The sequence below is a fragment of the Triturus cristatus genome, chromosome 1_1 (genome assembly GCF_964204655.1).
Source record: "Triturus cristatus chromosome 1_1, aTriCri1.1, whole genome shotgun sequence".
Taxonomy (NCBI): domain Eukaryota; kingdom Metazoa; phylum Chordata; class Amphibia; order Caudata; family Salamandridae; genus Triturus; species Triturus cristatus.
This window is the reverse complement of record NC_140579.1, coordinates 1,163,514,057-1,163,537,083: the sequence shown is the minus strand read 5'-3', so window position 1 is coordinate 1,163,537,083 and position 23,027 is coordinate 1,163,514,057.

The window sequence follows — 23,027 nt, the reverse complement described above, 5'->3', positions numbered from 1 at the left end:
CTTCTTTAGAGCCACAGAACCAGGTCAGCAGAGCGATGTTTTAGAGCCAGAGAAACATCAGGTCAGCTGAGCTGCTTCAGAGCCAGAGAACCAGGTCAGCAGAGCTGCTGTAAAGCCAGAGAACTAGGTTAGCAGAGCTTCAACAGAGCCACAGAACCAGGTCAGCAGAGCTGTTTTAGAGCCAGAGAAACATCAGATCAGCAGAGCTGCTTTAGAGCCAGAGAACCAGGTCAGCAGAGCCGTTGTAGAGCCAGAGAACCAGGTCAGCAGAGCTGCTCTAGAGCCTAAGATTCAGGACAGCAGAGCTGCTCTAGAGCCAGAGAACCAGGTCAGCAGAGCTGCTTTTGAGCCAGAGAACCAGGCCAGAAGATCTGCTTTAGAGCCAGAGAACCAGGTTAGCAGCGCTGCTCTAGAGCCAGAGAACCAGGTCAGCAGAGCTGCTTTAGAGCAACAGAACCAGGTCAGCAGAGCCATTGTAGAGCCAGAGAACCAGGTCAGCAGAGCTGCTTTAGAGCCATAGAACCAGGTCAGAAGATCTGCTTTAGAGCCAGAGAAACAGGTCAGCAGAACTGCTCTAGAGCCAGAGAAACTAGGTCTGCAGAGCTGCTTTAGAGCCAGGGAAACCAAGTCAGCAGAGCTGCTTTAGAGTAAGAGAACCAGGTCAGCAGAGCTGCTTTAGAGGGAGAGAACCAGGTCAGCAGAGCTGCTCTAGAGCCAGAGAACCAGGTCAGCAGAGCAGCTTCAAAGCCAGAGAACCAGGTCAGCAGAGCTGCTTTAGAGCCATAGAACCAGGTCAGCAGAGCTGCTTTAGAGCCAGAGAACCAGGTCAGCAGAGCTGCTTTAGAGCCAGAGAACCAGGTCAGCAGAGCTGCTCTAGAGCCTAAGACCAATGTCAACAGAGCTGCTCTAGAGTCAGAGAACCAGGTCAGCAGAGCTGCTGTAGAGCCATAGACACCAGGTCAACAGAGCTGCTCTAGAGCCTAAGAACCAGGTCAGAAGAGCTGCTCTAGAGGCAGAGAACCAGGTCAGCAGAGCTGCCGTAGAGCCAGAGAACCAGGTCAGCAGAGCTGCTTTAGAGGGAGAGAACCAGGTCAGCAGATCTGCTTTAGAGCCAGAGAACCAGGTCAGCAGAGCTGCTTTAAAGGGAGAAAACCAGGTCAGCAGAGCTGCCGTAGAGCCAGAGAACCAGGTCAGCAGAGCTGCTTTAGAGGGAGAGAACCAGGTCAGCAGAGCTTCTTTAGTGCCAGAGAGAACCAGGTCAGCAGAGCTACTTTAGAGGGAGAGAACCAGGTCAGCTGAACCATGTCAGCAGAGTTGTTTCAAAGCCACAGAACCAGGTCAGCAGAGCTGCTTTAGAGCCAGAGAGCCAGGTCAGCAGAGCTGACTCACAGCCATACAACCAGGTCAGCAGAGCTGCTCTAGAGCCTAAGACCCAGGTCAACAGAGCGGCTCTAGAGCCAGAGAACCAGGTCAGCAGAGCTGCTGTAGAGCCATAGAAACCAGGTCAGCAGAGCTGCTCTAAAGCCTAAGAACCAGGTCAGCAGAGCTGCTTTAGAGTCAGAGAACCAGGTAAGCAGAGCTGCTTTAGAGCCAGAGAACCAGGTCAGCAGAACAGCTTGATAACCAGGTCAGCAGAGCTGCTTTAGAGCCAGAGAGCCAGGTCAGCAGAGCTGACTCACAGCCATACAACCAGGTCAGCAGAGCTGCTCTAGAGCCTAAGACCCAGGTCAACAGAGCGGCTCTAGAGCCAGAGAACCAGGTCAGCAGAGCTGCTCTAGAGCCAGAGAAACTAGGTCTGCAGAGCTGCTTTAGAGCCAGAGAAACCAAGTCAGCAGAGCTGCTTTAGAGTAAGAGAACCAGGTCAGCAGAGCTGCTTTAGAGGGAGAGAACCAGGTCAGCACAGCTGCTCTAGAGCCAGAGAACCAGGTCAGCAGAGCAGCTTCAAAGCCAGAGAACCAGGTCAGCAGAGCTGCTTTAGAGCCATAGAACCAGGTCAGCAGAGCTGCTTTAGAGCCAGAGAACCAGGTCAGCAGAGCTGCTTTAGAGCCAGAGAACCAGGTCAGCAGAGCTGCTCTAGAGCCTAAGACCAAGGTCAACAGAGCTGCTCTAGAGTCAGAGAACCAGGTCAGCAGAGCTGCTGTAGAGCCATAGACACCAGGTCAACAGAGCTGCTCTCGAGCCTAAGAACCAGGTCAACAGATCTGCTTTAGAGCCAGAGAACCAGGTTAGCAGAGCTGCTCTAGAGCCAGAGAACCAGGTCAGCAGAGCTGCTTTAGAGCCACCGAACCAGGTCAGAAGAGCTGCTTTAGAGCCAGAGAACCAGGTCAGCAGAGCTGCTGTAGAACCATAGAAACCAGGTCAATGCAGCTGCTCTAGAGCCTAAGAACCAGGTCAGCAGAGCTGCTCTAGAGGCAGAGAACAAGGTCAGCAGAGCTGCCGTAGAGCTAGAGAACCAGGTCAGCAGAGCTGCTTTAGAGGGAGAGAACCAGGTCAGCACAGCTGCTCTACCGCCTAAGAACCAGGTCAGCAGAGCTGCTTTAGAGCCAGAGAACCAGGTCAGCAGAGCTGCTTTAGAGGGAGAGAACAAGGTCAGCAGAGCTGCCGTAGAGCCAGAGAACCAGGTCAGCAGAGCTGCTTTAGAGGGGGAGAACCAGGTCAGCAGAGCTGCTTTAGAGCCAAAGAACCAGGTCAGCAGAGCTGCTTTAGAGGGAGAGAACCAGGTCAGCAGAGTTGCTTTAGAGTCAGAGAAACAGGTCAGCAGAGCTGCTTTAGAGCCATAGAAACCAGGTCAGCAGAGCTGCTCTAAAGGCAGAGAACCAGGCCAGCAGGGCTGCTCCACAGCCAGAGAACAAGGTCAGCAGAGCTGCTTTAGAGCCGGAGAACCATGTCAGCAGAGCCGCTTTACAGCCATAGAACCAGGTCAGCAGAGCTGCTTTAGAGTCAGAGAACCAGGTAAGCAGAGCCGCTTTAGAGCCAGAGAACCAGGTCAGCAGAATGCTTGAGAATCAGGTCAGCAGAGCTGCTTTAGAGCCAGAGAACCAGGTCAGCAGAGCTGCTCTCGAGCCTAAGAACCAGGTCAGCAGAGCTGCTCTCGAGCCTAAGAAACAGGTCAGCAGAGCTGCTCTAGAGGCAGAAAACCAGGTCAGAGGAGATTCTTTACAGCCATAGAACCAGGTCACCAGAGCTGCTCTAGAGCCAGAGAACCAGGTCAGCAGAGCCTCTTTAGAGCCAGACAACCAGGTCATCAGAGCTGCTGTAGAGCCAGAGAACTAGGTCAACAGAGCTTCTTTAGAGCCACAGAACCAGGTCAGCAGAGCGATGTTTTAGAGCCAGAGAAACATCAGGTCAGCTGAGCTGCTTCAGAGCCAGAGAACCAAGTCAGCAGAGCTGCAGTAAAGCCAGAGAGCTAGGTCAGCAGAGCTTCAATAGAGCCACAGAACCAGGTCAGCAGAGCTGTTTTAGAGCCAGAGAAACATCAGATCAGCAGAGCTGCTTTAGAGCCAGAGAACCAGGTCAGCAGAGCCGTTGTAGAGCCAGAGAACCAGGTCAGCAGAGCTGCTCTAGAGCCTAAGATTCAGGACAGCAGAGCTGCTCTAGAGCCAGAGAACCAGGTCAGCAGAGCTGCTTTTGAGCCAGAGAACCAGGCCAGAAGATCTGCTTTAGAGCCAGAGAACCCGGTTAGCAGCGCTGCTCTAGAGCCAGAGAACCAGGTCAGCAGAGCTGCTTTAGAGCAACAGAACCAGGTCAGCAGAGCCATTGTAGAGCCAGAGAACCAGGTCAGCAGAGCTGCTTTAGAGCCATAGAACCAGGTCAGAAGATCTGCTTTAGAGCCAGAGAAACAGGTCAGCAGAACTGCTCTAGAGCCAGAGAAACTAGGTCTGCAGAGCTGCTTTAGAGCCAGAGAAACCAAGTCAGCAGAGCTGCTTTAGAGTAAGAGAACCAGGTCAGCAGAGCTGCTTTAGAGGGAGAGAACCAGGTCAGCAGAGCTGCTCTAGAGCCAGAGAACCAGGTCAGCAGAGCAGCTTCAAAGCCAGAGAACCAGGTCAGCAGAGCTGCTTTAGAGCCATAGAACCAGGTCAGCAGAGCTGCTTTAGAGCCAGAGAACCAGGTCAGCAGAGCTGCTTTAGAGCCAGAGAACCAGGTCAGCAGAGCTGCTCTAGAGCCTAAGACCAATGTCAACAGAGCTGCTCTAGAGTCAGAGAACCAGGTCAGCAGAGCTGCTGTAGAGCCATAGACACCAGGTCAACAGAGCTGCTCTAGAGCCTAAGAACCAGGTCAGAAGAGCTGCTCTAGAGGCAGAGAACCAGGTCAGCAGAGCTGCCGTAGAGCCAGAGAACCAGGTCAGCAGAGCTGCTTTAGAGGTAGAGAACCAGGTCAGCAGATCTGCTTTAGAGCCAGAGAACCAGGTCAGCAGAGCTGCTTTAAAGGGAGAGATCCAGGTCAGCAGAGCTGCTTTAGCGCCAGAGAGAACCAGGTCAGCAGAGCTACTTTAGAGGGAGAGAACCAGGTCAGCTGAACCATGTCAGCAGAGTTGTTTCAAAGCCACAGAACCAGGTCAGCAGAGCTGCTTTAGAGCCAGAGAGCCAGGTCAGCAGAGCTGACTCACAGCCATACAACCAGGTCAGCAGAGCTGCTCTAGAGCCTAAGACCCAGGTCAACAGAGCGGCTCTAGAGCCAGAGAACCAGGTCAGCAGAGCTGCTGTAGAGCCATAGAAACCAGGTCAGCAGAGCTGCTCTAAAGCCTAAGAACCAGGTCAGCAGAGCTGCTTTAGAGTCAGAGAACCAGGTAAGCAGAGCTGCTTTAGAGCCAGAGGACCAGGTCAGCAGAACAGCTTGATAACCAGGTCAGCAGAGCTGCTTTAGAGCAAGAGAACAAGGTCAGCAGAGCTACTCTCGAGCCTAAGAACCAGGTCAGCAGAGCTGCTCTAGAGGCAGAGAACCAGTTCAGCAGAGCAGCTTTAGAGCCATAGAACCAGGTCAGCAAAGCTGCTTCAGAGCCATAGAACCAGGTCAGCAGAGCTGCTTTAGAGCCAGAGAGCCAGGTCAGCAGAGCTGACTCACAGCCATACAACCAGGTCAGCAGAGCTGCTCTAGAGCCTAAGACCCAGGTCAACAGAGCGGCTCTAGAGCCAGAGAACCAGGTCAGCAGAGCTGCTCTAGAGCCAGAGAAACTAGGTCTGCAAAGCTGCTTTAGAGCCAGAGAAACCAAGTCAGCAGAGCTGCTTTAGAGAAAGAGAACCAGGTCAGCAGAGCTGCTTTAGAGGGAGAGAACCAGGTCAGCACAGCTGCTCTAGAGCCAGAGAACCAGGTCAGCAGAGCAGCTTCAAAGCCAGAGAACCAGGTCAGCAGAGCTGCTTTAGTGCCATAGAACCAGGTCAGCAGAGCTGCTTTAGAGCCAGAGAACCAGGTCAGCAGAGCTGCTTTAGAGCCAGAGAACCAGGTCAGCAGAGCTGCTCCAGAGCCTAAGACCAAGGTCAACAGAGCTGCTCTAGAGTCAGAGAACCAGGTCAGCAGAGCTGCTGTAGAGCCATAGACACCAGGTCAACAGAGCTGCTCTAGAGCCTAAGAACCAGGTCAGAAGAGCTGCTCTAGAGGCAGAGAACCAGGTCAGCAGAGCTGCCGTAGAGCCAGAGAACCAGGTCAGCAGAGCTGCTTTAGAGGGAGAGAACCAGGTCAGCAGATCTGCTTTAGAGCCAGAGAACCAGGTCAGCAGAGCTGCCTTAGAGCCAGAGAACCAGGTCAGCAGAGCTGCTTTAGAGGGAGAGAACCAGGTCAGCAGAGCTGCTTTAGCGCCAGAGAGAACCAGGTCAGCAGAGCTACTTTAGAGGGAGAGAACCAGGTCAGCTGAACCATGTCAGCAGAGTTGTTTCAAAGCCACAGAACCAGGTCTGCAGAGCAGCTTTAGAGCCATAGAACCAGGTCAGCAGACCTGCTTCAGAGCCATAGAACCAGGTCAGCAGAGCTGCTTTAGAGCCAGAGAGCCAGGTCAGCAGAGCTGACTCACAGCCATACAACCAGGTCAGCAGAGCTGCTCTACAGCCTAAGACCCAGGTCAACAGAGCGGCTCTAGAGCCAGAGAACCAGGTCAGCAGAGCTGCTGTAGAGCCATAGAAACCAGGTCAGCAGAGCTGCTCTAAAGCCTAAGAACCAGGTCAGCAGAGCTGCTTTAGAGTCAGAGAACCAGGTAAGCAGAGCTGCTTTAGAGCCAGAGAACCAGGTCAGCAGAACTGCTTGATAACCAGGTCAGCAGAGCTGCTTTAGAGCCAGAGAACAAGGTCAGCAGAGCTGCTCTCGAGCCTAAGAACCAGGTCAGCAGAGCTGCTCTAGAGGCAGAGAACCAGTTCAGCAGAGCTGCTGTAGAGCCAGAGAACCAGTTCAGAGGAGATTCTTTACAGCCATAGAACCAGGTCGGCAGAGCTGCTCTAGAGCCAGAGAACCAGGTCAGGAGAGCCTCTTTAGAGCCAGAGAACCAGGTCATCAGAACTGCTGTAGAGCCAGAGAACCAGGTCAGCAGAGCTGCTGTAGAGCCAGAGAACTAGGTCAGGAGAGCGTCTTTAGAGCCACAGAACCAGGTCAGCAGAGCTGTTTTAGAGCTAGAGAACTACCAGGTCAGCAGAGCTGCTTTAGAGCCAGAGAACCAGGTCAGCAGAGCCGTTGTAGAGCCAGAGAACCAGGACAGCAGAGCTGCTCTACAGGCAGAGAACCCGGTCAGCAGAGCTGCTTTAGAGCCAGTGAACCATGCCAACAGATCTGCTTTAGAGCCAGAGAACCAGGTTAGCAGAGCTGCTCTAGAGCCAGAGAACCAGGTCAGCAGAGCTGCTTTAGAGCCACAGAACCAGGTCAGCAGAGCCATTGTAGAGCCAGAGAACCAGGTCAGCAGAGCTGCTTTAGAGCCACCGAACCAGGTCAGAAGAGCTGCTTTAGAGCCAGAGAACCAGGTCAGCAGAGCTGCTTTAGAGCCAGAGAAACCAGGTCAGCAGAGCTGCTTTAGAGCCAAAGAACCAGGTCAGCAGAGCTGATTTAGAGCCAGAGAACCCGGTCAGCAGAGATTCTTCAAAGCCAGAGAACAAGGTTAGCAGAGCTGCTTTAGAGCCATAGAACCAGGTCAGCAGAGCTGCTTTAGAGCCAGAGAACCAGGTCAGCAGAGCTGCTTTAGAGCCAGAGAAACCAGGTCAGCAGAGCTGCTTTAGAGCCAAAGAACCAGGTCAGCAGAGCTGATTTACAGCCAGAGAACCCGGTCAGCAGAGATTCTTCAAAGCCAGAGAACCAGGTCAGCAGAGCTGCTTTAAAGCCATAGAACCAGGTCAGCAGAGCCTCTTTAGAGCCAGAGAATCAGGTCATCAGAACTGCTGTAGAGCCAGAGAACCAGGTCAGCAGAGCTACTGTAGAGCCAGAGAACTAGGTCAGGAGAGCGTCTTTAGAGCCACAGAACCAGGTCAGCAGAGCTGTTTTAGAGCCAGAGAACCACCAGGTCAGCAGAGCTGCTTTAGAGCCAGAGAACCAGGTCAGCAGAGCCGTTGTAGAGCCAGAGAACGAGGTCAGCAAAGCTGCTCTAGAGCCTAAGAACCAGGACAGCAGAGCTGCTCTACAGGCAGAGAACCAGGTCAGCAGAGCAGCTTTAGAGCCAGTGAACCATGCCAGCAGATCTGCTTTAGAGCCAGAGAACCAGGTTAGCAGAGCTGCTCTAGAGCCAGAGAACCAGGTCAGCAGAGCTGCTTTAGAGCAACAGAACCAGGTCAGCAGAGCCATTGTAGAGCCAGCGAACCAGGTCAGCAGAGCTGCTTTAGAGCGAAAGAACCAGGTCAGCAGAGCTGCTTTAGAGGGAGAGAACCAGGTCAGCAGAGCTGCTCTAGAGCCAGAGAACCCGGTCAGCAGAGATTCTTCAAAGCCAGAGAACCAGGTCAGCAGAGCTGCTTTAGAGCCAGAGAACCAGGTCAGCAGAGCTGCTCTAGAGCCTAAGACCCAGGACAACAGAGCTGCTCTAGAGTCAGAGAACCAGGTCAGCAGAGCTGCTGTAGAGCCATAGAAACCAGGTCAATGCAGCTGCTCTAGAGCCTAAGAACCAGGTCAGCAGAGCTGCTCTAGAGGCAGAGAACAAGGTCAGCAGAGCTGCCGTAGAGCTAGAGAACCAGGTCAGCAGAGCTGCTTTAGAGGGAGAGAACCAGGTCAGCACAGCTGCTCTAGCGCCTAAGAACCAGGTCAGCAGAGCTGCTTTAGAGCAAGAGAACCAGGTCAGCAGAGCTGCTTTAGAGCGAGAGAACAAGGTCAGCAGAGCTGCCGTAGAGCCAGAGAACCAGGTCAGCAGAGCTGCTTTAGAGGGGGAGAACCAGGTCAGCAGAGCTGCTTTAGAGCCAGAGAACCAGGTCAGCAGAGCTGCTTTAGAGGGAGAGAACCAGGTCAGCAGAGTTGCTTTAGAGTCAGAGAAACAGTTCAGCAGAGCTGCTTTAGAGCCATAGAAACCAGGTCAGCAGAGCTGCTCTAAAGGCAGAGAACCAGGCCAGCAGGGCTGCTCCACAGCCAGAGAACAAGGTCAGCAGAGCTGCTTTAGAGCCAGAGAACCATGTCAGCAGAGCCGCTTTACAGCCATAGAACCAGGTCAGCAGAGCTGCTTTAGAGTCAGAGAACCAGGTAAGCAGAGCCGCTTTAGAGCCAGAGAACCAGGTCAGCAGAATGCTTGAGAACCAGGTCAGCAGAGCTGCTTTAGAGCCAGAGAACCAGGTCAGCAGAGCTGCTCTCGAGCCTAAGAACCAGGTCAGCAGAGCTGCTCTAGAGGCAGAGAACCAGTTCAGCAGAGCTGCTGTAGAGCCAGAGAACCAGGTCAGCAGAGCCTCTTTAGAGCCAGACAACCAGGTCATCAGAGCTGCTGTAGAGCCAGAGAACTAGGTCAACAGAGCTTTTTTAGAGCCACAGAACCAGGTCAGCAGAGCGATGTTTTAGAGCCAGAGAAACATCAGGTCAGCTGAGCTGCTTCAGAGCCAGAGAACCAGGTCAGCAGAGCTGCTGTAAAGCCAGAGAACTAGGTCAGCAGAGCTTCAATAGAGCCACAGAACCAGGTCAGCAGAGCTGTTTTAGAGCCAGAGAAACATCAGATCAGCAGAGCTGCTTTAGAGCCAGAGAACCAGGTCAGCAGAGCCGTTGTAGAGCCAGAGAACCAGGTGAGCAGAGCTGCTCTAGAGCCTAAGATTCAGGACAGCAGAGCTGCTCTAGAGCCAGAGAACCAGGTCAGCAGAGCTGTTTTTGAGCCAGAGAACCAGGCCAGAAGATCTGCTTTAGAGCCAGAGAACCAGGTTAGCAGCGCTGCTCTAGAGCCAGAGAACCAGGTCAGCAGAGCTGCTTTAAAGCAACAGAACCAGGTCAGCAGAGCCATTATAGAGCCAGAGAACCAGGTCAGCAGAGCTGCTTTAGAGCCATAGAACCAGGTCAGAAGATCTGCTTTAGAGCCAGAGAAACAGGTCAGCAGAACTGCTCTAGAGCCAGAGAAACTAGGTCTGCAGAGCTGCTTTAGAGCCAGAGAAACCAAGTCAGCAGAGCTGCTTTAGAGTAAGAGAACCAGGTCAGCAGAGCTGCTTTAGAGGGAGAGAACCAGGTCAGCAGAGCTGCTCTAGAGCCAGAGAACCAGGTCAGCAGAGCAGCTTCAAAGCCAGAGAACCAGGTCAGCACAGCTACTTTAGAGCCATAGAACCAGGTCAGCAGAGCTGCTTTAAAACCAGAGAACCAGGTCAGCAGAGCTGCTTTAGAGCCAGAGAACCAGGTCAGCAGAGCTGCTCTAGAGCCTAAGACCAATGTCAACAGAGCTGCTCTAGAGTCAGAGAACCAGGTCAGCAGAGCTGCTGTAGAGCCATAGACACCAGGTCAACAGAGCTTCTCTAGAGCCTAAGAACCAGGTCAGCAGAGCTGCTTTAGAGTCAGAGAACCAGGTAAGCAGAGCCGCTTTAGAGCCAGAGAACCAGGTCAGCAGAATGCTTGAGAACCAGGTCAGCAGAGCTGCTTTAGAGCCAGAGAACCAGGTCAGCAGAGCTGCTCTCGAGCCTAAGAACCAGGTCAGCAGAGCTGCTCTAGAGGCAGAGAACCAGTTCAGCAGAGCTGCTGTAGAGCCAGAGAACCAGGTCAGCAGAGCCTCTTTAGAGCCAGACAACCAGGTCATCAGAGCTGCTGTAGAGCCAGAGAACTAGGTCAACAGAGCTTTTTTAGAGCCACAGAACCAGGTCAGCAGAGCGATGTTTTAGAGCCAGAGAAACATCAGGTCAGCTGAGCTGCTTCAGAGCCAGAGAACCAGGTCAGCAGAGCTGCTGTAAAGCCAGAGAACTAGGTCAGCAGAGCTTCAATAGAGCCACAGAACCAGGTCAGCAGAGCTGTTTTAGAGCCAGAGAAACATCAGATCAGCAGAGCTGCTTTAGAGCCAGAGAACCAGGTCAGCAGAGCCGTTGTAGAGCCAGAGAACCAGGTGAGCAGAGCTGCTCTAGAGCCTAAGATTCAGGACAGCAGAGCTGCTCTAGAGCCAGAGAACCAGGTCAGCAGAGCTGTTTTTGAGCCAGAGAACCAGGCCAGAAGATCTGCTTTAGAGCCAGAGAACCAGGTTAGCAGCGCTGCTCTAGAGCCAGAGAACCAGGTCAGCAGAGCTGCTTTAAAGCAACAGAACCAGGTCAGCAGAGCCATTATAGAGCCAGAGAACCAGGTCAGCAGAGCTGCTTTAGAGCCATAGAACCAGGTCAGAAGATCTGCTTTAGAGCCAGAGAAACAGGTCAGCAGAACTGCTCTAGAGCCAGAGAAACTAGGTCTGCAGAGCTGCTTTAGAGCCAGAGAAACCAAGTCAGCAGAGCTGCTTTAGAGTAAGAGAACCAGGTCAGCAGAGCTGCTTTAGAGGGAGAGAACCAGGTCAGCAGAGCTGCTCTAGAGCCAGAGAACCAGGTCAGCAGAGCAGCTTCAAAGCCAGAGAACCAGGTCAGCAGAGCTACTTTAGAGCCATAGAACCAGGTCAGCAGAGCTGCTTTAAAACCAGAGAACCAGGTCAGCAGAGCTGCTTTAGAGCCAGAGAACCAGGTCAGCAGAGCTGCTCTAGAGCCTAAGACCAATGTCAACAGAGCTGCTCTAGAGTCAGAGAACCAGGTCAGCAGAGCTGCTGTAGAGCCATAGACACCAGGTCAACAGAGCTTCTCTAGAGCCTAAGAACCAGGTCAGAAGAGCTGCTCTAGAGGCAGAGAACCAGTTCAGCAGAGCTGCTGTAGAGCCAGAGAACCAGTTCAGAGGAGATTCTTTACAGCCATAGAACCAGGTCGGCAGAGCTGCTCTAGAGCCAGAGAACCAGGTCAGCAGAGCCTCTTTAGAGCCAGAGAACCAGGTCATCAGAACTGCTGTAGAGCCAGAGAACCAGGTCAGCAGAGCTGCTGTAGAGCCAGAGAACTAGGTCAGGAGAGCGTCTTTAGAGCCACAGAACCAGGTCAGCAGAGCTGTTTTAGAGCTAGAGAACTACCAGGTCAGCAGAGCTGCTTTAGAGCCAGAGAACCAGGTCAGCAGAGCCGTTGTAGAGCCAGAGAACCAGGACAGCAGAGCTGCTCTACAGGCAGAGAACCCGGTCAGCAGAGCTGCTTTAGAGCCAGTGAACCATGCCAACAGATCTGCTTTAGAGCCAGAGAACCAGGTTAGCAGAGCTGCCGTAGAGCCAGAGAACCAGGTCAGCAGAGCTGCTTTAGAGCAACAGAACCAGGTCAGCAAATCTGCTTTAGAGCCAGAGAACCAGGTCAGCAGAGCTGCTTTAAAGGGAGAAAACCAGGTCAGCAGAGCTGCCGTAGAGCCAGAAAACCAGGTCAGCACAGCTGCTTTAGAGGGAGAGAACCAGGTCAGCAGAGCTGCTTTAGCGCCAGAGAGAACCAGGTCAGCAGAGCTGCCGTAGAGCCAGAGAACCAGGTCAGCAGAGCTGCTTTAGAGGGGGAGAACCAGGTCAGCAGAGCTGCTTTAGAGCCAGAGAACCAGGTCAGCAGAGCTGCTTTAGAGGGAGAGAACCAGGTCAGCAGAGTTGCTTTAGAGTCAGAGAAACAGGTCAGCAGAGCTGCTTTAGAGCCATAGAAACCAGGTCAGCAGAGCTGCTCTAAAGGCAGAGAACCAGGCCAGCAGGGCTGCTCCACCGCCAGAGAACAAGGTCAGCAGAGCTGCTTTAGAGCCAGAGAACCATGTCAGCAGAGCCGCTTTACAGCCATAGAACCAGGTCAGCAGAGCTGCTTTAGAGTCAGAGAACCAGGTAAGCAGAGCCGCTTTAGAGCCAGAGAACCAGGTCAGCAGAATGCTTGAGAACCAGGTCAGCAGAGCTGCTTTAGAGCCAGAGAACCAGGTCAGCAGAGCTGCTCTCGAGCCTAAGAACCAGGTCAGCAGAGCTGCTCTCGAGCCTAAGAACCAGGTCAGCAGAGCTGCTCTAGAGGCAGAAAACCAGTTCAGCAGAGCTGCTGTAGAGCCAGAGAACCAGGTCAGAGGAGATTCTTTACAGCCATAGAACCAGGTCACCAGAGCTGCTCTAGAGCCAGAGAACCAGGTCAGCAGAGCCTCTTTAGAGCCAGACAACCAGGTCATCAGAGCTGCTGTAGAGCCAGAGAACTAGGTCAACAGAGCTTCTTTAGAGCCACAGAACCAGGTCAGCAGAGCGATGTTTTAGAGCCAGAGAAACATCAGGTCAGCTGAGCTGCTTCAGAGCCAGAGAACCAGGTCAGCAGAGCTGCTGTAAAGCCAGAGAACTAGGTCAGCAGAGCTTCAATAGAGCCACAGAACCAGGTCAGCAGAGCTGTTTTAGAGCCAGAGAAACATCAGATCAGCAGAGCTGCTTTAGAGCCAGAGAACCAGGTCAGCAGAGCCGTTGTAGAGCCAGAGAACCAGGTCAGCAGAGCTGCTCTAGAGCCTAAGATTCAGGACAGCAGAGCTGCTCTAGAGCCAGAGAACCAGGTCAGCAGAGCTGCTTTTGAGCCAGAGAACCAGGCCAGAAGATCTGCTTTAGAGCCAGAGAACCAGGTTAGCAGCGCTGCTCTAGAGCCAGAGAACCAGGTCAGCAGAGCTGCTTTAGAGCAACAGAACCAGGTCAGCAGAGCCATTGTAGAGCCAGAGAACCAGGTCAGCAGAGCTGCTTTAGAGCCATAGAACCAGGTCAGAAGATCTGCTTTAGAGCCAGAGAAACAGGTCAGCAGAACTGCTCTAGAGCCAGAGAAACTAGGTCTGCAGAGCTGCTTTAGAGCCAGGGAAACCAAGTCAGCAGAGCTGCTTTAGAGTAAGAGAACCAGGTCAGCAGAGCTGCTTTAGAGGGAGAGAACCAGGTCAGCAGAGCTGCTCTAGAGCCAGAGAACCAGGTCAGCAGAGCAGCTTCAAAGCCAGAGAACCAGGTCAGCAGAGCTGCTTTAGAGCCATAGAACCAGGTCAGCAGAGCTGCTTTAGAGCCAGAGAACCAGGTCAGCAGAGCTGCTCTAGAGCCTAAGACCAATGTCAACAGAGCTGCTCTAGAGTCAGAGAACCAGGTCAGCAGAGCTGCTGTAGAGCCATAGACACCAGGTCAACAGAGCTGCTCTAGAGCCTAAGAACCAGGTCAGAAGAGCTGCTCTAGAGGCAGAGAACCAGGTCAGCAGAGCTGCTGTAGAGCCAGAAAACCAGGTCAGCAGAGCTGCTTTAGAGGGAGAGAACCAGGTCAGCAGATCTGCTTTAGAGCCAGAGAACCAGGTCAGCAGAGCTACTTTAAAGGGAGAAAACCAGGTCAGCAGAGCTGCCGTAGAGCCAGAGAACCAGGTCAGCAGAGCTGCTTTAGAGGGAGAGAACCAGGTCAGCAGAGCTGCTTTAGTGCCAGAGAGAACCAGGTCAGCAGAGCTACTTTAGAGGGAGAGAACCAGGTCAGCTGAACCATGTCAGCAGAGTTGTTTCAAAGCCACAGAACCAGGTCAGCAGAGCTGCTTTAGAGCCAGAGAGCCAGGTCAGCAGAGCTGACTCACAGCCATACAACCAGGTCAGCAGAGCTGCTCTAGAGCCTAAGACCCAGGTCAACAGAGCGGCTCTAGAGCCAGAGAACCAGGTCAGCAGAGCTGCTGTAGAGCCATAGAAACCAGGTCAGCAGAGCTGCTCTAAAGCCTAAGAACCAGGTCAGCAGAGCTGCTTTAGAGTCAGAGAACCAGGTAAGCAGAGCTGCTTTAGAGCCAGAGAACCAGGTCAGCAGAACAGCTTAATAACCAGGTCAGCAGAGCTGCTTTAGAGCCAGAGAACAAGGTCAGCAGAGCTACTCTCGAGCCTAAGAACCAGGTCAGCAGAGCTGCTCTAGAGGCAGAGAACCAGTTCAGCAGAGCAGCTTTAGAGCCATAGAACCAGGTCAGCAGAGCTGCTTCAGAGCCATAGAACCAGGTCAGCAGAGCTGCTTTAGAGCCAGAGAGCCAGGTCAGCAGAGCTGACTCACAGCCATACAACCAGGTCAGCAGAGCTGCTCTAGAGCCTAAGACCCAGGTCAACAGAGCGGCTCTAGAGCCAGAGAACCAGGTCAGCAGAGCTGCTCTAGAGCCAGAGAAACTAGGTCTGCAGAGCTGCTTTAGAGCCAGAGAAACCAAGTCAGCAGAGCTGCTTTAGAGTAAGAGAACCAGGTCAGCAGAGCTGCTTTAGAGGGAGAGAACCAGGTCAGCACAGCTGCTCTAGAGCCAGAGAACCAGGTCAGCAGAGCAGCTTCAAAGCCAGAGAACCAGGTCAGCAGAGCTGCTTTGGAGCCATAGAACCAGGTCAGCAGAGCTGCTTTAGAGCCAGAGAACCAGGTCAGCAGAGCTGCTTTAGAGCCAGAGAACCAGGTCAGCAGAGCTGCTCTAGAGCCTAAGACCAAGGTCAACAGAGCTGCTCTAGAGTCAGAGAACCAGGTCAGCAGAGCTGCTGTAGAGCCATAGACACCAGGTCAACAGAGCTGCTCTAGAGCCTAAGAACCAGGTCAGAAGAGCTGCTCTAGAGGCAGAGAACCAGGTCAGCAGAGCTGCCGTAGAGCCAGAGAACCAGGTCAGCAGAGCTGCTTTAGAGGGAGAGAACCAGGTCAGCAGATCTGCTTTAGAGCCAGAGAAACAGGTCAGCAGAGCTGCTTTAAAGGGAGAGAACCAGGTCAGCAGAGCTGCCGTAGAGCCAGAGAACCAGGTCAGCAGAGCTGCTTTAGAGGGAGAGAACCAGGTCAGCAGAGCTGCTTTAGCGCCAGAGAGAACCAGGTCAGCAGAGCTACTTTAGAGGGAGAGAACCAGGTCAGCTGAACCATGTCAGCAGAGTTGTTTCAAAGCCACAGAACCAGGTCTGCAGAGCAGCTTTAGAGCCATAGAACCAGGTCAGCAGACCTGCTTTAGAGCCATACAACCAGGTCAGCAGAGCTGCTCTATAGCCTAAGACCCAGGTCAACAGAGCAGCTCTAGAGCCAGAGAACCAGGTCAGCAGAGCTGCTGTAGAGCCATAGAAACCAGGTCAGCAGAGCTGCTCTAAAGCCTAAGAACCAGGTCAGCAGAGCTGCTTTAGAGTCAGAGAACCAGGTAAGCAGAGCTGCTTTAGAGCCAGAGAACCAGGTCAGCAGAACTGCTTGATAACCAGGTCAGCAGAGCTGCTTTAGAGCCAGAGAACAAGGTCAGCAGAGCTGCTCTCGAGCCTAAGAACCAGGTCAGCAGAGCTGCTCTAGAGGCAGAGAACCAGTTCAGCAGAGCTGCTGTAGAGCCAGAGAACCAGTTCAGAGGAGATTCTTTACAGCCATAGAACCAGGTCAGCTGAGCTGCTCAAGAGCCAGAGAACCAGGTCAGCAGAGCCTCTTTAGAGCCAGAGAACCAGGTCATCAGAACTGCTGTAGAGCCAGAGAACCAGGTCAGCAGAGCTGCTGTAGAGCCAGAGAACTAGGTCAGGAGAGTGTCTTTAGAGCCACAGAACCAGGTCAGCAGAGCTGTTTTAGAGCTAGAGAACTACCAGGTCAGCAGAGCTGCTTTAGAGCCAGAGAACCATGTCAGCAGAGCCGTTGTAGAGCCAGTGAACTAGGTCAGGAGAGTGTCTTTAGAGCCACAGAACCAGGTCAGCAGAGCTGTTTTAGAGCTAGAGAACTACCAGGTCAGCAGATCTGCTTTAGAGCCAGAGAACCAGGTTAGCAGAGCTGCTCTAGAGCCAGAGAACCAGGTCAGCAGAGCTGCTTTAGAGCAACAGAACCAGGTCAGCAGAGCCATTGTAGAGCCAGAGAAGCAGGTCAGCAGAGCTGCTTTAGAGGGGGAGAACCAGGTCAGCAGAGCTGCTTTAGAGCCAGAGAACCAGGTCAGCAGAGCTGCTTTAGAGGGAGAGAACCAGGTCAGCAGAGTTGCTTTAGAGTCAGAGAAACAGGTCAGCAGAGCTGCTTTAGAGCCATAGAAACCAGGTCAGCAGAGCTGCTCTAAAGGCAGAGAACCAGGCCAGCAGGGCTGCTCCACCGCCAGAGAACAAGGTCAGCAGAGCTGCTTTAGAGCCAGAGAAGCATGTCAGCAGAGCCGCTTTACAGCCATAGAACCAGGTCAGCAGAGCTGCTTTAGAGTCAGAGAACCAGGTAAGCAGAGCCGCTTTAGAGCCAGAGAACCAGGTCAGCAGAATGCTTGAGAACCAGGTCAGCAGAGCTGCTTTAGAGCCAGAGAACCAGGTCAGCAGAGCTGCTCTCGAGCCTAAGAACCAGGTCAGCAGAGCTGCTCTCGAGCCTAAGAACCAGGTCAGCAGAGCTGCTCTAGAGGCAGAAAACCAGTTCAGCAGAGCTGCTGTAGAGCCAGAGAACCAGGTCAGAGGAGATTCTTTACAGCCATAGAACCAGGTCACCAGAGCTGCTCTAGAGCCAGAGAACCAGGTCAGCAGAGCCTCTTTAGAGCCAGACAACCAGGTCATCAGAGCTGCTGTAGAGCCAGAGAACTAGGTCAACAGAGCTTCTTTAGAGCCACAGAACCAGGTCAGCAGAGCGATGTTTTAGAGCCAGAGAAACATCAGGTCAGCTGAGCTGCTTCAGAGCCAGAGAACCAGGTCAGCAGAGCTGCTTTAGAGCCAGAGAACCAGGTCAGCAGAGCCGTTGTAGAGCCAGAGAACCAGGTCAGCAGAGCTGCTCTAGAGCCTAAGATTCAGGACAGCAGAGCTGCTCTAGAGTCAGAGAACCAGGTCAGCAGAGCTGCTTTTGAGCCAGAGAACCAGGCCAGAAGATCTGCTTTAGAGCCAGAGAACCAGGTTAGCAGTGCTGCTCTAGAGCCAGAGAACCAGGTCAGCAGAGCTGCTTTAGAGCCATAGAACCAGGTCAGAAGATCTGCTTTAGAGCCAGAGAAACAGGTCAGCAGAACTGCTCTAGAGCCAGAGAAACTAGGTCTGCAGAGCTGCTTTAGAGCCAGAGAAACCAAGTCAGCAGAGCTGCTTTAGAGTAAGAGAACCAGGTCAGCAGAGCTGCTTTAGAGGGAGAGAACCAGGTCAGCAGAGCTGCTCTAGAGCCAGAGAACCAGGTCAGCAGAGCAGCTTCAAAGCCAGAGAACCAGGTCAGCAGAGCTGCTTTAGAGCCATAGAACCAGGTCAGCAGAGCTGCTTTAGAGCCAGAGAACCAGGTCAGCAGAGCTGCTTTAGAGCCAGAGAACCAGGTCAGCAGAGCTGCTCTAGAGCCTAAGACCAATGTCAACAGAGCTGCTCTAGAGTCAGAGAACCAGGTCAGCAGAGCTGCTGTAGAGCCATAGACACCAGGTCAACAGAGCTGCTCTAGAGCCTAAGAACCAGGTCAGAAGAGCTGCTCTAGAGGCAGAGAACCAGGTCAGCAGAGCTGCCGTAGAGCCAGAGAACCAGGTCAGCAGAGCTGCTTTAGAGGTAGAGAACCAGGTCAGCAGATCTGCTTTAGAGCCAGAGAACCAGGTCAGCAGAGCTGCTTTAAAGGGAGAGAACCAGGTCAGCAGAGCTGCTTTAGCGCCAGAGAGAACCAGGTCAGCAGAGCTACTTTAGAGGGAGAGAACCAGGTCAGCTGAACCATGTCAGCAGAGTTGTTTCAAAGCCACAGAACCAGGTCAGCAGAGCTGCTTTAGAGCCAGAAAGCCAGGTCAGCAGAGCTGACTCATAGCCATACAACCAGGTCAGCAGAGCTGCTCTAGAGCCTAAGACCCAGGTCAACAGAGCGGCTCTAGAGCCAGAGAACCAGGTCAGCAGAGCTGCTGTAGAGCCATAGAAACCAGGTCAGCAGAGCTGCTCTAAAGCCTAAGAACCAGGTTAGCAGAGCTGCTTTAGAGTCAGAGAACCAGGTAAGCAGAGCTGCTTTAGAGCCAGAGAACCAGGTCAGCAGAACAGCTTGATAACCAGGTCAGCAGAGCTGCTTTAGAGCAAGAGAACAAGGTCAGCAGAGCTACTCTCGAGCCTAAGAACCAGGTCAGCAGAGCTGCTCTAGAGGCAGAGAACCAGTTCAGCAGAGCAGCTTTAGAGCCATAGAACCAGGTCAGCAGAGCTGCTTCAGAGCCATAGAACCAGGTCAGCAGAGCTGCTTTAGAGCCAGAGAGCCAGGTCAGCAGAGCTGACTCACAGCCATACAACCAGGTCAGCAGAGCTGCTCTAGAGCCTAAGACCCAGGTCAACAGAGCGGCTCTAGAGCCAGAGAACCAGGTCAGCAGAGCTGCTCTAGAGCCAGAGAAACTAGGTCTGCAAAGCTGCTTTAGAGCCAGAGAAACCAAGTCAGCAGAGCTGCTTTAGAGTAAGATAACCAGGTCAGCAGAGCTGCTTTAGAGGGAGAGAACCAGGTCAGCACAGCTGCTCTAGAGCCAGAGAACCAGGTCAGCAGAGCAGCTTCAAAGCCAGAGAACCAGGTCAGCAGAGCTGCTTTAGAGCCATAGAACCAGGTCAGCAGAGCTGCTTTAGAGCCAGAGAACCAGGTCAGCAGAGCTGCTTTAGAGCCAGAGAACCAGGTCAGCAGAGCTGCTCTAGAGCCTAAGACCAAGGTCAACAGAGCTGCTCTAGAGTCAGAGAACCAGGTCAGCAGAGCTGCTGTAGAGCCATAGACACCAGGTCAACAGAGCTGCTCTAGAGCCTAAGAACCAGGTCAGAAGAGCTGCTCTAGAGGCAGAGAACCAGGTCAGCGGAGCTGCCGTAGAGCCAGAGAACCAGGTCAGCAGAGCTGCTTTAGAGGGAGAGAACCAGGTCAGCAGATCTGCTTTAGAGCCAGAGAACCAGGTCAGCAGAGCTGCCGTAGAGCCAGAGAACCAGGTCAGCAGAGCTGCTTTAGAGGGAGAGAACCAGGTCAGCAGAGCTGCTTTAGCGCCAGAGAGAACCAGGTCAGCAGAGCTACTTTAGAGGGAGAGAACCAGGTCAGCTGAACCATGTCAGCAGAGTTGTTTCAAAGCCACAGAACCAGGTCTGCAGAGCAGCTTTAGAGCCATAGAACCAGGTCAGCAGACCTGCTTCAGAGCCATACAACCAGGTCAGCAGAGCTGCTCTATAGCCTAAGACCCAGGTCAACAGAGCAGCTCTAGAGCCAGAGAACCAGGTCAGCAGAGCTGCTGTAGAGCCATAGAAACCAGGTCAGCAGAGCTGCTCTAAAGCCTAAGAACCAGGTCAGCAGAGCTGCTTTAGAGTCAGAGAACCAGGTAAGCAGAGCTGCTTTAGAGCCAGAGAACCAGGTCAGCAGAACTGCTTGATAACCAGGTCAGCAGATCTGCCTTAGAGCCAGAGAACAAGGTCAGCAGAGCTGCTCTCGAGCCTAAGAACCAGGTCAGCAGAGCTGCTCTAGAGGCAGAGAACCAGTTCAGCAGAGCTGCTGTAGAGCCAGAGAACCAGTTCAGAGGAGATTCTTTACAGCCATAGAACCAGGTCAGCAGAGCTGCTCTAGAGCCAGAGAACCAGGTCAGCAGAGCCTCTTTAGAGCCAGAGAACCAGGTCATCAGAACTGCTGTAGAGCCAGAGAACCAGGTCAGCAGAGCTGCTGTAGAGCCAGAGAACTAGGTCAGGAGAGTGTCTTTAGAGCCACAGAACCAGGTCAGCAGAGCTGTTTTAGAGCTAGAGAACTACCAGGTCAGCAGAGCTGCTTTAGAGCCAGAGAACCATGTCAGCAGAGCCGTTGTAGAGCCAGTGAACCAGGACAGCAGAGCTGCTCTACAGGCAGAGAACCCGGTCAGCAGAGCTGCTTTAGAGCCAGTGAACCATGCCAACAGATCTGCTTTAGAGCCAGAGAACCAGGTTAGCAGAGCTGCTCTAGAGCCAGAGAACCAGGTCAGCAGAGCTGCTTTAGAGCAACAGAACCAGGTCAGCAGAGCCATTGTAGAGCCAGAGAACCAGGTCAGCAGAGCTGCTTTAGAGCCACCGAACCAGGTGAGAAGAGCTGCTTTAGAGCCAGAGAACCAGGTCAGCAGAGCTGCTTTAGAGGGAGAGAACAAGGTCAGCAGAGCTGCCGTAGAGCCAGAGAACCAGGTCAGCAGAGCTGCTTTAGAGGGGGAGAACCAGGTCAGCAGAGCTGCTTTAGAGCCAGAGAACCAGGTCAGCAGAGCTGCTTTAGAGGGAGAGAACCAGGTCAGCAGAGTTGCTGTAGAGTCAGAGAAACAGGTCAGCAGAGCTGCTTTAGAGCCATAGAAACCAGGTCAGCAGAGCTGCTCTAAAGGCAGAGAACCAGGCCAGCAGGGCTGCTCCACCGCCAGAGAACAAGGTCAGCAGAGCTGCTTTAGAGCCAGAGAAGCATGTCAGCAGAGCCGCTTTACAGCCATAGAACCAGGTCAGCAGAGCTGCTTTAGAGTCAGAGAACCAGGTAAGCAGAGCCACTTTAGAGCCAGAGAACCAGGTCAGCAGAATGCTTGAGAACCAGGTCAGCAGAGCTGCTTTAGAGCCAGAGAACCAGGTCAGCAGAGCTGCTCTCGAGCCTAAGAACCAGGTCAGCAGAGCTGCTCTCGAGCCTAAGAACCAGGTCAGCAGAGCTGCTCTAGAGGCAGAAAACCAGTTCAGCAGAGCTGCTGTAGAGCCAGAGAACCAGGTCAGAGGAGATTCTTTACAGCCATAGAACCAGGTCACCAGAGCTGCTCTAGAGCCAGAGAACCAGGTCAGCAGAGCCTCTTTAGAGCCAGACAACCAGGTCATCAGAGCTGCTGTAGAGCCAGAGAACTAGGTCAACAGAGCTTCTTTAGAGCCACAGAACCAGGTCAGCAGAGCGATGTTTGTGAGCCAGAGAAACATCAGGTCAGCTGAGCTGCTTCAGAGCCAGAGAACCAGGTCAGCAGAGCTGCTTTAGAGCCAGAGAACCAGGTCAGCAGAGCCGTTGTAGAGCCAGAGAACCAGGTCAGCAGAGCTGCTCTAGAGCCTAAGATTCAGGACAGCAGAGCTGCTCTAGAGTCAGAGAACCAGGTCAGCAGAGCTGCTTTTGAGCCAGAGAACCAGGCCAGAAGATCTGCTTTAGAGCCAGAGAACCAGGTTAGCAGTGCTGCTCTAGAGCCAGAACCAGGTCAGCAGAGCTGCTTTAGAGCAACAGAACCAGGTCAGCAGAGCCATTGTAGAGCCAGAGAACCAGGTCAGCAGAGCTGCTTTAGAGCCATAGAACCAGGTCAGAAGATCTGCTTTAGAGCCAGAGAAACAGGTCAGCAGAACTGCTCTAGAGCCAGAGAAACTAGGTCTGCAGAGCTGCTTTAGAGCCAAAGAAACCAAGTCAGCAGAGCTGCTTTAGAGTAAGAGAACCAGGTCAGCAGAGCTGCTTTAGAGGGAGAGAACCAGGTCAGCAGAGCTGCTCTAGAGCCAGAGAACCAGGTCAGCAGAGCAGCTTCAAAGCCAGAGAACCAGGTCAGCAGAGCTGCTTTAGAGCCATAGAACCAGGTCAGCAGAGCTGCTTTAGAGCCAGAGAACCAGGTCAGCAGAGCTGCTTTAGAGCCAGAGAACCAGGTCAGAAGAGCTGCTCTAGAGCCTAAGACCAATGTCAACAGAGCTGCTCTAGAGTCAGAGAACCAGGTCAGCAGAGCTGCTGTAGAGCCATAGACACCAGGTCAACAGAGCTGCTCTAGAGCCTAAGAACCAGGTCAGAAGAGCTGCTCTAGAGGCAGAGAACCAGGTCAGCAGAGCTGCCGTAGAGCCAGAGAACCAGGTCAGCAGAGCTGCTTTAGAGGTAGAGAACCAGGTCAGCAGATCTGCTTTAGAGCCAGAGAACCAGGTCAGCAGAGCTGCTTTAAAGGGAGAGAACCAGGTCAGCAGAGCTGCTTTAGCGCCAGAGAGAACCAGGTCAGCAGAGCTACTTTAGAGGGAGAGAACCAGGTCAGCTGAACCATGTCAGCAGAGTTGTTTCAAAGCCACAGAACCAGGTCAGCAGAGCTGCTTTAGAGCCAGAGAGCCAGGTCAGCAGAGCTGACTCATAGCCATACAACCAGGTCAGCAGAGCTGCTCTAGAGCCTAAGACCCAGGTCAACAGAGCGGCTCTAGAGCCAGAGAACCAGGTCAGCAGAGCTGCTGTAGAGCCATAGAAACCAGGTCAGCAGAGCTGCTCTAAAGCCTAAGAACCAGGTCAGCAGAGCTGCTTTAGAGTCAGAGAACCAGGTAAGCAGAGCTGCTTTAGAGCCAGAGAACCAGGTCAGCAGAACAGCTTGATAACCAGGTCAGCAGAGCTGCTTTAGAGCAAGAGAACAAGGTCAGCAGAGCTACTCTCGAGCCTAAGAACCAGGTCAGCAGAGCTGCTCTAGAGGCAGAGAACCAGTTCAGCAGAGCAGCTTTAGAGCCATAGAACCAGGTCAGCAGAGCTGCTTCAGAGCCATAGAACCAGGTCAGCAGAGCTGCTTTAGAGCCAGAGAGCCAGGTCAGCAGAGCTGACTCACAGCCATACAACCAGGTCAGCAGAGCTGCTCTAGAGCCTAAGACTCAGGTCAACAGAGCGGCTCTAGAGCCAGAGAACCAGGTCAGCAGAGCTGCTCTAGAGCCAGAGAAACTAGGTCTGCAAAGCTGCTTTAGAGCCAGAGAAACCAAGTCAGCAGAGCTGCTTTAGAGTAAGAGAACCAGGTCAGCAGAGCTGCTTTAGAGGGAGAGAACCAGGTCAGCACAGCTGCTCTAGAGCCAGAGAACCAGGTCAGCAGAGCAGCTTCAAAGCCAGAGAACCAGGTCAG